General features: G+C 42.3%; 1 long non-coding RNA gene across 1 annotated transcript in view; it reads right to left on the bottom strand.

Annotated features, from left to right (window-relative positions):
• Positions 1–797: 797 nt before the first annotated feature.
• LOC117283019 overlaps positions 798–14,535 on the bottom strand; it is a 105,143-nt gene continuing 91,405 nt past the window's right edge. The window contains exon 4 of the long non-coding RNA XR_004514012.1: positions 798–1,035. This is a non-coding gene — a long non-coding RNA (uncharacterized LOC117283019). The remainder of the gene's footprint in view (positions 1,036–14,535) is intronic.

Below are 14,535 nucleotides of genomic sequence, written 5' to 3'. Positions count from 1 at the left end.
TATATTTTGTGTATCCCTTGTGAGCAGTAAACGAAACTGAAATTCCTTGGCCTTTAGTCCGCAAGGGAACTATACCGACCGAGCGATCGCCGCTTATCAGCGAAGTTAGTGCCGACTTTAGCGGATAGAGGGTGTCGTGTGGTCAGCCCAACGGATCCCCACGGCCGTTATACTCGGTTTTCTAGACCAGAGCCGCTGTTTCCTTGAAATAGCTCCTCAATAATCCTCACGAGGCTGAGTGCACCCCGTTTCAGACCCACTACTTCTCAGAAAATCCGGTATCCCCGGGAATTGAACCCGGGACCTCTGGATCTATAGCCAGGAACTCTGATCACTGAACCACAGAGGTGGTCGTCTGGTAGACAAGCGTGCGCAAAACAAAGTTCTAAATATCGCAAGCAAGGTATCTTACAAGAGCCGAGAGTGGACTGAGGCAAACCGTGACGCAGTGCGTATGGGTTCATTGCCGAGAGTCTGTGCACACTACGGTAAACTTTTTAAGGAACCTTCATCTTGACCGTTTAAAGCTTATTGGTTTACGATATGTACCACCTGCCACCTGATTTACCATACAAGAACTCCGGTATTCTGCCCACATAACATATTTGCGTTTCGTATGGTTCTGACAATAAACAGCATAAGGCAGTTGGTACATATAGCGGAGAGGTAATGTGCTTCCTGTGAGGTATGAACTGGATTTTTATATTATATTGGAAAGGATTTCAGTCTTTCAAGGGTTAATCTGTGGTTGGGAAGCAGCTTATTAACTTGAATTCGCGAATATGGATGGACGATCGTACTTTGATTAATGATTGTACCGGTTAATGTTAAGAGCAGAGATTCTCTCCCTAGCAGAGATGGATTATCCTTTTTGAAATTCATGTAGATGCAGCCGTGATAAATACCTGTCTAGCAACCTGAGTAGTAACTGCCTCTGTGCCAACACGATAAGTACGTCCCTCCTCATGGTCACTGCATATGACCTTTGTTTTATCACCCAGTGGTTCTCAACTTGTGGCACGAAGCTTCTTCACTCTAGAAAAAGGAATAATACGAACATCAAAATTAGACACTCTTCAAAATATATTTTATAAAAATAAAATCCAGAGGGTTCTGACGACTTTGTCCACTGTCCGGCATTCTAAATTACACAACGTTTCGGAAACTGGATATGTGTCTGTCCTCAGGTGAAATGGTGGGAACCACCTACTCTGGTCATTTAGAAAAAAGTAAAGCTATCCCTGTAAGAGGCCGTGGAGGCCCATAGAGTTGTGAGACATCGAGGCTCCCACATTTTTAGACAATAAACGCATAGATGATAAGGTTGCCGCCCTTTACCCTCCAGGAAGATTCCTGGTACGCATTTCTGTTAGAGGCTGAATCGACTCCAGGGCCATAGTGCGGCTGGAAGTATTATGTAAAGTGAAAAATTCCAATGACCTTAACGGGAATCGAACCCGCGACCTTCCTGCTTGTAGCATAGCGCCCCTCTCCCTGGCTAGATAAAGCTGCCTTAATTAGTGGACCAGAACAAAGAAATGGACGGAGGTACGGAAGGAGGAAGAAGAAAGCAGAGAGGTGATGGGAGAGGGAAGTATAAAGAAGAGTGATAGAGGAGGCAGGAAGGAAGAAAGAAATGCAATAAAGGGGAGAAGAGGAAAGGTGGAAGTATATTCTGTTCCGTAACAATAAAGAGTTCACGTTTGGCAGCCACTTCAGTCCTGTGATTGCAGTCATTTCCTCTTTATCAACATGCAGCAGTACGTACCTGTATGACACGGAAACCGTTATACTCTTATGTTGGACTGACCAGTGCGAAACATTCCTGCTGCTTTCTTTGCAGGGGCTAGACATTCATCCATGTTCAGCCGTTTCTTTACATATCGTTTTGGCAGGCACTGTATGGTACTTAGGGTGTTCAGTGGTGCCATCTATCAGCTGTCGAATGAAAGAATAGTCTTATTGCTTCTGAATGCTCTCAAGTAAACGAATCATGCAACGTCTGCGTTTGATGTCGTGTCCTCACACGTAAGGCGATTTCTCACTGGAGGAGGCCATATCTGAGAGGAAACAGTGTCATTCTTGAATTCTGTGATACTTATACCGTTTGCAATAACACATCCGTGTTCATTAATTTTTTTCATCGATTGCAGAGTTTCTAAAAGCATTCGTAACGATTCCTACTTAAATCCAGCAAAATATTTAACACGCTTTTTAAAGCCGTGTATGAAAAAATGCGAATGGCGGTGAAGAGGAATGTATAGAGATTTTTGGTTGGAAAACCAGAAGGAAAGAGACTACTAGGAAGACCAAGACGTAGGTGGCTGGACAATATTAAAATGGATCTTAGAGAAATTGGATTTGATAGTATGGACTGGATGGATTTGGCTCAGGATAGGGACCAGTGGAGGGCTATTGTGAACACGGTAATGAACCTTCGGGTTCCATAAAATGCTGTGAATTTCTTGAGTAGCTGAAAAATTGGCGGCTTCTCAAGAAGGGTTCACCTTCATAAAGTTAATTAATGTGTGAGAAAATAACATTCAGGTAATACGAAAAAATAATCAAATGCCACTGTACTATACCGTTACTTATACGAGTAACTGTATTATTGGTAACCGTCGCTCGCCCAGTAATTCTAAGTATGTTGAGTCAGTTCAGAAGATTCTCGGATAACATTGTATAATATCGCACCAATGAATTCGAAGCCGTTTTAGATCTCGTAAAATAAAGGTAAAGTTATAAGATTTCAGGTTTATCCCGACGGTCACTATGAAGAATGCCGTTTTCTGAGATGTAGAGGCTATATGTTCATCCGGAACATCGGGTCACACAGGATGCACACGGCGCCACATCACAGAAGACGGCATTCTTTAAAGGCAAAGTTGTTCCTGTGCTTAATTAGCTAAGCACTATATCATGAAGATATATGGGGGGGGGGAGGGGAGATAAAGCTCCACCATTAATGACCTCGGTACTAGATGAAGGTGAGTGGTCAACTTTACTCCTGGGGAAGAAGCCCACCGGTACCCATTCGATAGGAGGCTCGGTAGGCCCCAGAGCCGGTCTGGACGCTGTGATGAAGAGAAAAATCTTGACCTGAATGTTTCTGTAAGAAAATATTATTACCGTTATGTACTATATAGATTATTTAATGAAAAATTATATAATGTCTTCCCGCATTCCAAGGGAAATTAAGTAAGCTACATTTTAAATATCACAGTTAAATTAATTTTCTTAAAATTCGGTAGGAAATTATATAATTTTTCATTAAATAATCTATAATACATGAACGTAATAACCAGGTCCCGGATTCTGATGACATGTCATCTTTTTTTTTCCCCCTTGTATCCTATGCGATGCTCTTAAATATATGAATCTCGGATATGAGCTGCTGGTTACAGAAATGTAAATTTTATGGTAATTTTTTGTCATATTTTGACATTTTTAGGTTTAAGGTCATTTTTTTCATTTTGGGGGCAGTTTTTTGGTAAATTTTTGGACTTTTAATAGTATTTCTTGTCATTTTGGGCCATTTTAGGGAATTTTTCTTCATATGTTTTCTGAAATGTAAATAAAATGGAAGCGAAGTGTTCTTTTTTTTCTCCTTTAGGTCATTTTTCTGGAATTTTTCGGTCATTTTTTTAATATTTTCAGGTCATCAAAATCCGGGCCCTGCATATTACATTTTTGGATCACATTTTAGGTCAGTTTTCTGGATATTTTCGGCCATTTTTTTAATATTTTCAGGTCATCAAAATCCGGGCCCTGGTAATAACATTTCTCTTGTAGAAATATTCAACTGCGTCATGAAGTGAAAAGGGAAACCTCTGCTTCTCCCTACTCCACATCAACTGTATAAATATGTAGCAGCACTAGTCACGTTGTTTGTTCTCAGACAATTCCAGTCTTGACGTCCGGCACGTATTCCTATCACGTGTCAAAACGTTCCTCGGCTACAGACAGCCAAGATGTCAATAAATCTGGCTCCTGTCAAGACCAAATAAACTTAACAAGAACACACCAGAACCAGAAACTGATGTAGTTACAGCCTCAAGCAGATCTCTCTGTGTTGACTATTGATTCTTGCTTGTACATAATATACAGTACAAACAAACATACACAGTCCACGAATTCATGCTCATAAATGGTTGAAAGCGTGTTCATAGTGTGGCAAACATATTGCCTTCAACATCACTAGTTAACTGTCCGTGCAAATGTACGCGCGAAAAAAAAAATCGATTAACTGACAACATTTTTATGAAGTTAATATTCAAAACTTTTGCCAGAAGCTGTCGAACAGCGAAGCTTCTGGCGTTCAACCGTGTGAAAGTGAAGTTAATATCCAGCATTTCAGATACTCTTTCTTCGCCATCAGTGACTGCTGGAGAGAGAAATACTCTCCGAAACGTCGAATATTAACTTCATTAGGAAAGTGAAGTGGTTGTTGGGTAGGACGTCCCAGCTATCAACACAAAACAAAATACTAGTACACAACCAGATAATAAAACCGGTCTGGACTTATGGAATACAGCTTTGGAGTTCGTTTGAGTAAGATTAATATCCAAAGGATACAGAAATCTCAGAACAAAGTACAGAGGGGAATATTAAATGCCCCTTGGTGCGCCCGTAATAGTGATATCTCAGGGGATCTTGGCATTAGGATGGTCACTGCCGAAATTAAAGGATAGCTGAGAAGCATGAAGATTTGCTTCACCACCACAGCAACGTGGAAGCGATACAGCACGAAGATCGGCTTCACCACCACAGCAACGTGGAAGTGGTACAGCTTCTTGACAAGAGGACAGTCATAAAGCTCAAGAGACTCAAGCCGTTTAAACTAGTGTAGTGCAAGTGCGCGTTAGTGTAAATAGTGAGTAATGCGGGTGCGACAACGTGCTCAAGACACCAGATGCTGGGACACACCGGTGGGCGAGGTCTCAAAGTTTAGTTCTACTAGTAGTAGTTTAAGTGAGAATAGAAATGCTCGTTAGTCTCGGACTAGTTGCATTGTTAGGAAGAAAAAAAATTCACGCCTCTGAACATCTGAGAATACTCCATGGTCTTAATCCGCAAGGGAACTATACCGACCGAGCGACCGTTGCTTGTCGGCGAAGTTACTGCCAACTTTTGCGGATAGAGGGTGTCGCGTGGTCAGCGGAACGGATCCCCACGGTCGTTAAACACGGTTTTATAGACCGGAGCCGCTATTTGCTCGAAATAGCTCCTCAATTATCCTCACGAGGCTGAGTAGACCCCGTTCCAGACCCACTACTTCTCGGAAAATCTGGTAGCGCAGGGAATCGAACCCGGGACCTCTGTATATGTAGCCATGAACTCTGACCACTAGACCACAGAGGCGGCCAAGTCTGAGAATATTTCATTGTATTCAGTTGCCTTGGAGAAATTCAAATATACATAGGCGTAGCTATCAAACGAATGAATACCGAATGATGTTAAATACCATTTCACACGAAAAGCCAGTACGAGTATATATAAATACAGATATTACAACATTTTTATTAAATGTACAGCAACTGAAATTGTTTCGACTGTCACTGTAGGCAAAGTAATATGCTAATGTTACCTTACGGGGAAGGATGAGATTTAATGAGGCTTTGGCAGGTGCAACAGTTATTTAACATTCAAATTGTACAATGGTCGACTTCGATGGACTTGCAACCGCTGAAGAGGAAGCGATCGTGACGAATTTCAATGTGTCAGCCCGATATCGGCTCACAGATGGCGGTGAGGTTGTTAGCCATACGCGCCCGGCACCCTTTACCTCCAGGAAGATTCCTGGTACTTATTTCTGTTAGAGGCTGAGTCGACCTCAGGGCCATATTGCGGCTGGAAGGATTATGTCAATTGAAAAAAATCCACTTCATCGGGACTCGAACCCGCGACCTTCCGGCTTGTAGTATAGTGCCTCAACCAACTACGTTACTGCATACCCCTTTCTTCTGTACCTTTTGCATTAAATTATTCTGTACAATATCAAGAGCACTTCTACTTATCTGTGACAGATAGATATCTAAATCGAAAAAAATCCACCACATTGGGACTCGAACCCGCGAGTTTGTAGCATAGTGCCCAATTTTCTACCGTAATTGTGGAAAAATTAAGCTGCCGATTCCATGATGTATGAAACTGGGTGTCAATTTACTGCGACTGACAAGTATGAACATGAAATTAGTTAGGAATTACCTCAGTTTATACAAGCTAAAATATTTGAACTGCAGCCTCTCGGCCTTGCTCGAGGCTGCAAGCTTACTGTATGCAGTAGTAATGAACGTGGGGGCCACCAAACAAACGCCAGACCAAGTACGTCACCGCCCTTGACTGTGAGGGTCCTGTCATGCAGCCTCCACTTATCACATCCCAAGGTACAGCCAACTCCATGAACAGACTCAACACATTCATTGCTGGTCAGCCTATGGAAACGAATGTGGGCTCTGTAACGCACTCTGTGGGTGCAATTCTGCTCCCTTGCCGAAGAGTTTCGGTAGTTTCCATATCGTCAGTCTTACAAATCACATAAAAATTACATGTGAGTATTTTAGGAGGCAGTCGGTACAGCAGCGGGCTACGGGGTTGACGGCCGATGTTCGATTCCCTACTGCACAGCGTCTAGACCGACTCTGGGGCTATCTAGTCTCCTGTTTAATGGGCACGTGGTTTCTCTTCCCGGGAGTAAAGTGGCCGACGTGTGAAGTTGACCACTGACCATCATGTACTCAGGTCAAGAACCTCCATTCCTCTGTATGTTTCCATGACGTGGTGCTTAATTAAGGAAACGGACAATTTTACCTTTTTTACCTTTACCATATGCCAGAGAATTGGCTTAAACTTTATTAAACTGCTATAATCCTTCTTGAGAAGTTGACAGTAGCTCACCTTTTATGGAACCCAAATATTCACTAACGTTACCAGTAGCATTAGTGTGTTGGCACTGGTCCCTGCTCTAAGCCAATCCACACTCTCTTCCCTTATTTCCCTGAGTTTCCACTTAATTTTACACTCCCATCCACGACTCTCTTCATTTCATATTTCACAGCCAAAATCTTGACATCTTTTACTTTTTTTTTTTCTCATTGGATGAGACTGAGTCCACCTGGTACTGCGGCCACTGTTTGGGTTGATGTACCAGGGTCAGATGATAGACGATGTTTGTGGAGCAATCGGTGGAATGCGAATTGGCAGGGGAAACCGAAGTAGTCGGAGTAAATCTGCCCTAGTGTCGCCCTGTCCAAAACAAATCCTTTATGACCTGACCCTGGGATCGAACCCGGGCCACCGGGATGGGAAGCCGGCGACTAACTGCCTGAGATATGACACGCTTCTTTTACTTACTAAATATAAAACTTAACTAATCCAGAATTTGGTACTGGCATTTTCTCCGTATGAAACGCAAGTATAAACCTTGACTAATCCAGAATTTGGTACTGGCATTTTCTCCGTATGAAACGCAAGTATAAACCTTGACTAATCCAGAATTTGGTACTAGCATTTTCTCCGTATTTGGCTTCTCCCCAAGAAGGGCTCAGCTCCATAAGGCAGTAAGCAATACTTACACAGCCATGACTAGGACCTTGAACAGCGCAGTGCTTGTTCCGCCGTGAATACGCGTTAATATAATAATTCTTATAGTGCCATGAGTACATTTTAGTTTAATTAAATTGTTGCATTTCCTCCGCTACAAGCACGATGTCTATAGCACCATTGAATCGCTTTATTTTCAGTTGCATCGTATCGTCTCCAACTCTGAAGCAACAGCTTCGCCGTCATAACCCATATTAGAACACTTCAGTAATATGTTTCAGCTCACAGGTATTTTAGTAACCAAAATCGTGTCTCAGCTTTAGCATGTCGCGAAATGGTTCTTTTTTGTGTAGGACGATAAATAGATCACGTCACTAAACTCTATTTGCCATGGCCCAATTATTAATCGCTCGGGGCGGCGTGGTGAGTGCTCACCCGCGGAGATGTCATGAGTACAAGTCTATTTATAAACTTTCATGCGTCAGTTTCTTTCTTTGTAAATCAGAGGATATAACATCCTAAAGAGCGACACGGAAACTTTTGTAATATCGGTCCCTGCTTGATCCTTTGTCGGAACTCTATGCAATTTTGTTGTGACGTAAAAAAAGGAAATGCTATATGACATCACATATTTTTAAATGACTGGCATATTTACGCCTTGGTAAGAGTAATACACAGAATTACTTCAATTTAAGGGCGTAACACATAAAATTATATACTAACAACTTCACATGAATGTAACTATACCATGCTTTCCCTGTTAAAGAAATACAGATAATTCCATAAAGAAACTCAGTGGCCTGTAGCCCGCAAGCGAATTATACCGACCGAGCGACCGCCGCTTGTAGGCGAAGTTAGTGCCAAATTTAGCGGATAGAGGGTGTCGCGTATAACAAACAATAAATCATGCAAGGAATAAATATAAAATATTAGACTTCTCATTAATAGAGACACTCCCGGCTGAATGCTTATCCGCATTTTCACATTCAATTGTTTAATCCTATATTGCTCTTCTTTTTATTATTTTGCTTTAAAAGTTATACATTCGGTTTTAGTACGCCAGTGCGTCAAAGAGTACGGTATAAGCTCATATATAAGGTCACTTCCTACTAAATAATCATATAAAAATTGTTTTTTACGAAATCAAATATGTGATTTAGTTCTGAGGGTTGTAAGCAAGTAGACGCAAAAGCTATACTATTAAATAATACGTAAAAAGGTAAAGCTATCCCTGTAAGAGGCCATGGAGGTCCATAGGATTGTGAGACGACGGGGCTCCCACATTTTCTAGACAATTAGCTTACAGATGGCGGTGAGGTTGTCAGCCTTACTCGTCGGCCGCCCTTTACTCCCCAGGAAAATTCTTGGTACTCATTTCTGATAGAGGCTAAGTCGACCCCATGGCCATAGTGCGGCTGGAAGGAGTAATCTAAAACTACGAGTAATTCCAGGTATTTTCACAAATATTGTTACAATTAGCAAGTAGAACATCTGGTCACCATCTTCGTATTCAAGATTAAGTAGCTGAAAATAAGGCGACCCCTTTTCTCTAAGCAGTGTTTGAAAAAGAATCTCTCCCTGTACTTGGGCTAATACACTTAATTTTACTATGTTATGTTGTTTAATTGGATTAGTGGGGGGTTGAGTCAAACTGGGTCCACTCGTCACGGCGGCCACTGATTGGCCTATTGTAGCCTACCCAGAGTGATTATGATGATGCAGAATTTGGTAGAATCAAGATTGGCAGGGTAAACCGAAGTACTCGGAGAAAACCCGCCCCAGCGCCACTTTGTCCACCACAAATCCCACTTGACCAGACCCGGGATCGAACACGGGCCGCCGCCGTGGGAAGCCAGCGACTAACCTCTTTAGCTGCGGCGCGGCCTATGTCATGTTTCTTTATACAATAAATTACTCGTAGAAATGATGAAACTCTGTTAAGAGAAACCTAATCCATACTTCAATGTAAGATAAGAAAGATAATTCAGTAATAGAGTTTCCGGTGATGTACCACCTGATCGTGACTTACGAGGCGGAAACATGTAGTGCTTTTAATAAATATTGGTTACCGTTTAAATTGTGTCAATTGTCGTTTTAAGATAAATTCAGTCACACGAATTCTGTAATTACTGAAACACAACATGATGCAGCATTTAAAGACTAAATATAAGCTTCAAAATTATCTTTTCTCACGGCATTACTTTTAGCGCTGAATCCTCCCACCTATTAAACGTATAACAGGCCTCTCTCTCAGGCCTGTTCCAATTTTAACACTGAGAAGATATATTTCGTTTTTCGTGGTTGGTTGAGACAAGCCTGAAGGTCGCGGGTTCGATTCCCGATGAGGTCATTGGGTTCTTATTTTCATTTGACCTAATCCCTCCAGTCGCACTGTAGCCCCGAGGTGTAAATAAACATTTGCCAACTTCTGTCTAAAATAACGAATTCTGCTTTACATTGGCTGAGAAGTTATCAGTTCGCCACGGGGAACACCTATAAACACTGAATAACAGGGCTGTACAAAGTGGTCGTTAAATGTCCCAATAATCAGTCAATCTTGTGTTTCTATATCGCATGTCGGTGCATATAGTGATGAGGTCAAGAATGGTGGAGCTATACCGCCAGTCCCCCATATATGCATTCATGGCGTAATGGTTAAATGTGTACGTAATTAAGTACAGGGCCGGTCACGGTAGCCGAGCGGTCTAAGGCATGTACTGTCTTCGCTCGCTTGGAAACCGGGATCGTGGGTTCGGATCTGTTTCCTGTGAGGTACGAATTGAATTCTTATATATTATTCTTATACACTGCCGGTCACGGTAGCAGTGCGGTCTAAGGCATGCACTGTCTTCGCTCGCTTGAAAACCGGGATCGTTGGTTCGAATCCCACTCAGGGCATGGATGTTTAGTTTGTGTGTGTGCGTTTTTCTGTGTTTGTGTACAGGTAGAGGCCTTGCGACGAGCTGATCACCCGCCCAAGGAGTCCTACCGAATGTGTAAGATCTAGAACAACCGAAGTGAACGGAGAAGTTCATGGAGGTAGGCCTAGGCCCACTGGGGCTGTAGTGCCAAGGAGGGGAAAAAAAGTGCCCCCCTGTTCCTTTAAACCTTATGATCATTATTTGGCCGGAACTTTGCAACACATTTCTCTTGTGTCAGTCATAGTCACACAAAGACAAATGGAACTGCTTTAAATGCCTATCGAGAGATAAGACGTGCCCTTTCAAAGTGCTTAAAAATTATTACCATTTTTAAGTTTTGACTGCTTTTAAGCAGAGGGTCATTTAGAACACAACAGAGGGATCATAGAAATGTTCTATTTTCCTCATTACTGAGAGGTTACAAGTAAACTGACTGTAGTAGTAATAAGAATAATAAAAACAAAGTAAAAGCCTATTATTACTACAATATTTAATATCCTTCTCAAATATTTTCAAAAGAATAATAAAAACAAAGCAAAAGACTATTATTACTACAATATTTAATTTCCTTCTCAAATATTTTCAAAATATATGCTACAAGCCGGAAGGTCGCGGATTCAAGTGCCGATGAGGTGGATTCCCCCCCCCCCAATTGACCTAATCCTTCGAGTCGCACTATGGCCCTGGGGTCGACTAAGCCTCTAACAGAAATGAGTACCAGGAATCTTCCTGGTGGTAAAGGGCGGCCGGCGTATAAGGCTGAGAACCTCACCGCCATTTGTGAGTTGATTGTCTAGAGAAAATGTGGAAGCCTCGACGTCTCACAACCCTATGGGCCTTCACGGTCTGTTACAGGAATAGTTTTACCTGATTTTCCCTTTAATACTTCGGAATTGGACTAAATTATTCAGTTTCACAAAGTCTTTTAATGTTAAAGCCCTGTACATAAGCCTACAGGTATATCATATGGTACACTGAGATTTAACCAGTTAGTTAATTAATTAGCCAAGTGACTTCATGGGGTGTAGTCCTTCGTGAGGGACTAATATTCGCTCAGCTGGCCAAGATATTTCCTTCCCGTTACGCAACTCGGAATTTTATTAATGTGTTCACAAGAACCCGCCATTGGTCCCTTATTTTTCTTCTGTGGGTTACTTTTCCCTACACAATCACTAGCCAGTCTGTATAGTGTAGACTAGTTCCTGCCCAGAGTCACAGACTCTCCTATGATTTGAGATGTTTATGGCTGTGTCCCGTCCTCTCGTCAGAGAGGGCGCCCCACAACAGCAAGATCGTAACTGCCAAACAGTAATAAATATCTGGTCACCAGCCCCGGATTGGGCTCGACACCAAGACCTACTGACTGACTGATCGTCAGTCGCAATGTGACTTTGACTTTGGTTCGAAAGGTGCAGGCAACAAGCAGAAGTCATACAAATTTTTTTCAATGAGAATGTTCGCAATATTGGTCAAGGCGAAGCACGACATAGAAAGTATAACAGACTTAAACTTGGTGACTGTCAAACATGCGACCGTTAAGTGACTAGACTGCCGTTGTGCGGAAGCTACTAGAAATAGGGCATAATGTGCTGTACTGAGCCTAGACTGACAGAGGCCTTGTATACAATATATTGTATATATGTATGTATATATATATATATGTTTAACATGGAAAACGTAAACATCTTTACATTGTGACAAATGACTTACTACTGCAGACAATGACTCTGACAAAATACAAACCCGTCCTCTCGTCAGAGAGGGTGCACCACATCAAGAAGACTGTAACTGTCAAACAGTAATAAATATCTGGGCTAACTGACTGATTGACCGTCAGTCGCAATTTGACTTTGACTTTTACTTAAGTTCAGGGCGAAACTGAACTAGGAGTGGAGAGTAAAAGTTGAAGTTCAAGGTAGAAATAGTTCACGGCATTTACGAGTGACAGAACCAGTTCAAAACAGAATTCCTGAGTTACGAGTGAGTAATAATAGCGAAAGGACGCGAACAGAGGCGAGAGGAAACCCGCAGAGCTGGACAGAAGACGACAGACTAGTCAGGTTGCATCGTCTGGAAGAACATATTTTTATGTAAATGTAATTGTAAACGACTTATCCAATAAACAGCTTTATCTAATCCGGAACCCATTAATTTCTTGTCGCGTTACCAGGACACATGACAATATTTTTCCTGTACACCTAAAAACAAACAAAAAATCCGTGGCTTGAGTCCGCAAGCGAACTGTACCGATCGTCCGATCGCCTCTTATCGGCGAAGTTAGTGCAAACTTGGCCGCGCCATAGCTCAAGGTTAGTCGCTGGCTTCCCATCGCGCGGCCCGGGTTCGATCCTGGGTCTGGTCAAGTGGGATTTATGGTGGACAAAGTGGTGCTGGGGCAGTTTTTCTCCGAGTACTTCGGTTTCCCCTGCCAATTTTCATTCCACAAATTGCTCCACAATCACCCTCACCTATCCTCTGGGGCTGGTACAATAGGCCAGAAGTGGCCGCAGTACAAGGGACTTAGTCCCACCCCACAAGCAATAAAAAAATAGTGCCAACTTTAGCGGCTAGAGGGTGTCTCGTGATAAGCGCAACGAATCCCCGCGACCGTTAATTTCGGTTTTTTCTAGACCGGAGCCGCTATTTCCTTGGAATATCTCCTCAGTTATCCCCACGAGGCCGAGTGGACCCCATTCTAGACTCACTACTTCTCAGAAAATCTGGTAGCGCCGGGAATCGAACCCAGGAGCTCAAGATCTATAGCCAGGAACTCTGACCACTAGACCACAGAGTAGCCCTAAGATAACATAGATTCAGATAGAGCTATAAAAGCATCAATATCGACATACGCGTTAAACATACGGTTTTGAGCGCTGCAGTGGAGAGAGGAGTCATGCTCGACTACAAGTGCTGTTTGTATGTGAAAATATCCGCCGTGTGATGTACGCTGCTGTACACATGGAAGGAGATGTATTCTGACAGCTGTGAGTGTAAACACATCACAAGGCCTGTGTATACTCTACCTGAAGCATGAATTGCGTTAACGTCAGCCAAGTCAACATTTTATTGAAGGATCCAGATGTAGATTTCGACGTCTAACTGCCGAATCTCAAATTTATACTCTCGTAAGTCTGATGATACTTAAAAACTGTAGATAAAATTAATATTCATAGGGCAGTGAAATGTAGGACGCTTAACTGTATGTTACATTTGGGTTACACTGTATATAAACTGTATATTCTCTACGAATAACGACAGTTATGAACATCAAGGAAACTTGAATAAACGTTTTACCGGTAATTAATATTTATTTGAGGAAAATTAGTAACGACGAGAAGTAGTGCGTGTTCGTACTCCATTACAAAGATGGGAAAAACACGAATGAGTTAGCGCCTCGACACACGTGTGTGTGATTGACGTAATGAAAGTCAAGAAAGTTCCTTAAAATAGGCCTCGACGCATATTCCTTCTCGAAACTTCATTTTCATTTCTAGCTTAATCTTCGTCATCATCATGAAACTAAAGGCATTTAGCCTGTAGCTGGCCCGTTCTGTCCGCAGTTGTTCAATGATTCCTTCAAAGTTACGCCCAGCCTTGTTACAGTTAGACTGCACTTATTTTCGTGAGCATGCCTCTGTTCATTGCTGACATGCAAGCCACTTTCTTTATTTGTTTACTTTGGCGCTACAGCCCCAATTTGGGCCTTGGCCTACCTCCATGAAACTCCGTTTCACTTCGGTTTACTAGATCTTAGACTTTCGGTAGGACTCTTTGGGCGGCTGATCAGCTCGTCGCAAGGCCTCTACCTGTACACAAACACATAAAAATGCACACACACAAACACTGAACATCAATGCCCTGATTGGGATTCGAACCCACGATCCCGGCTTCCAAGCGAGCGAAGACAGTGCATGCCCTAGACCAGGCATGTTAAACTCAACTTGTACAGAGGGCCGCCTCAGCCCTATAAATAATAGTCCAGGGCCGCACTTCAAAATAGAAATATACATTAGATTTTGATACAAGGAAATTTAATTCTATTTATTATTTAGGAATAATTTCAATATAATTA

Source organism: Cryptotermes secundus, unplaced genomic scaffold, assembly GCF_002891405.2.
Source record: "Cryptotermes secundus unplaced genomic scaffold, Csec_1.0 scaffold445, whole genome shotgun sequence".
Taxonomy (NCBI): Eukaryota; Metazoa; Arthropoda; class Insecta; order Blattodea; family Kalotermitidae; genus Cryptotermes; species Cryptotermes secundus.
This window is presented reverse-complemented; position numbering and strand designations above follow the sequence as displayed.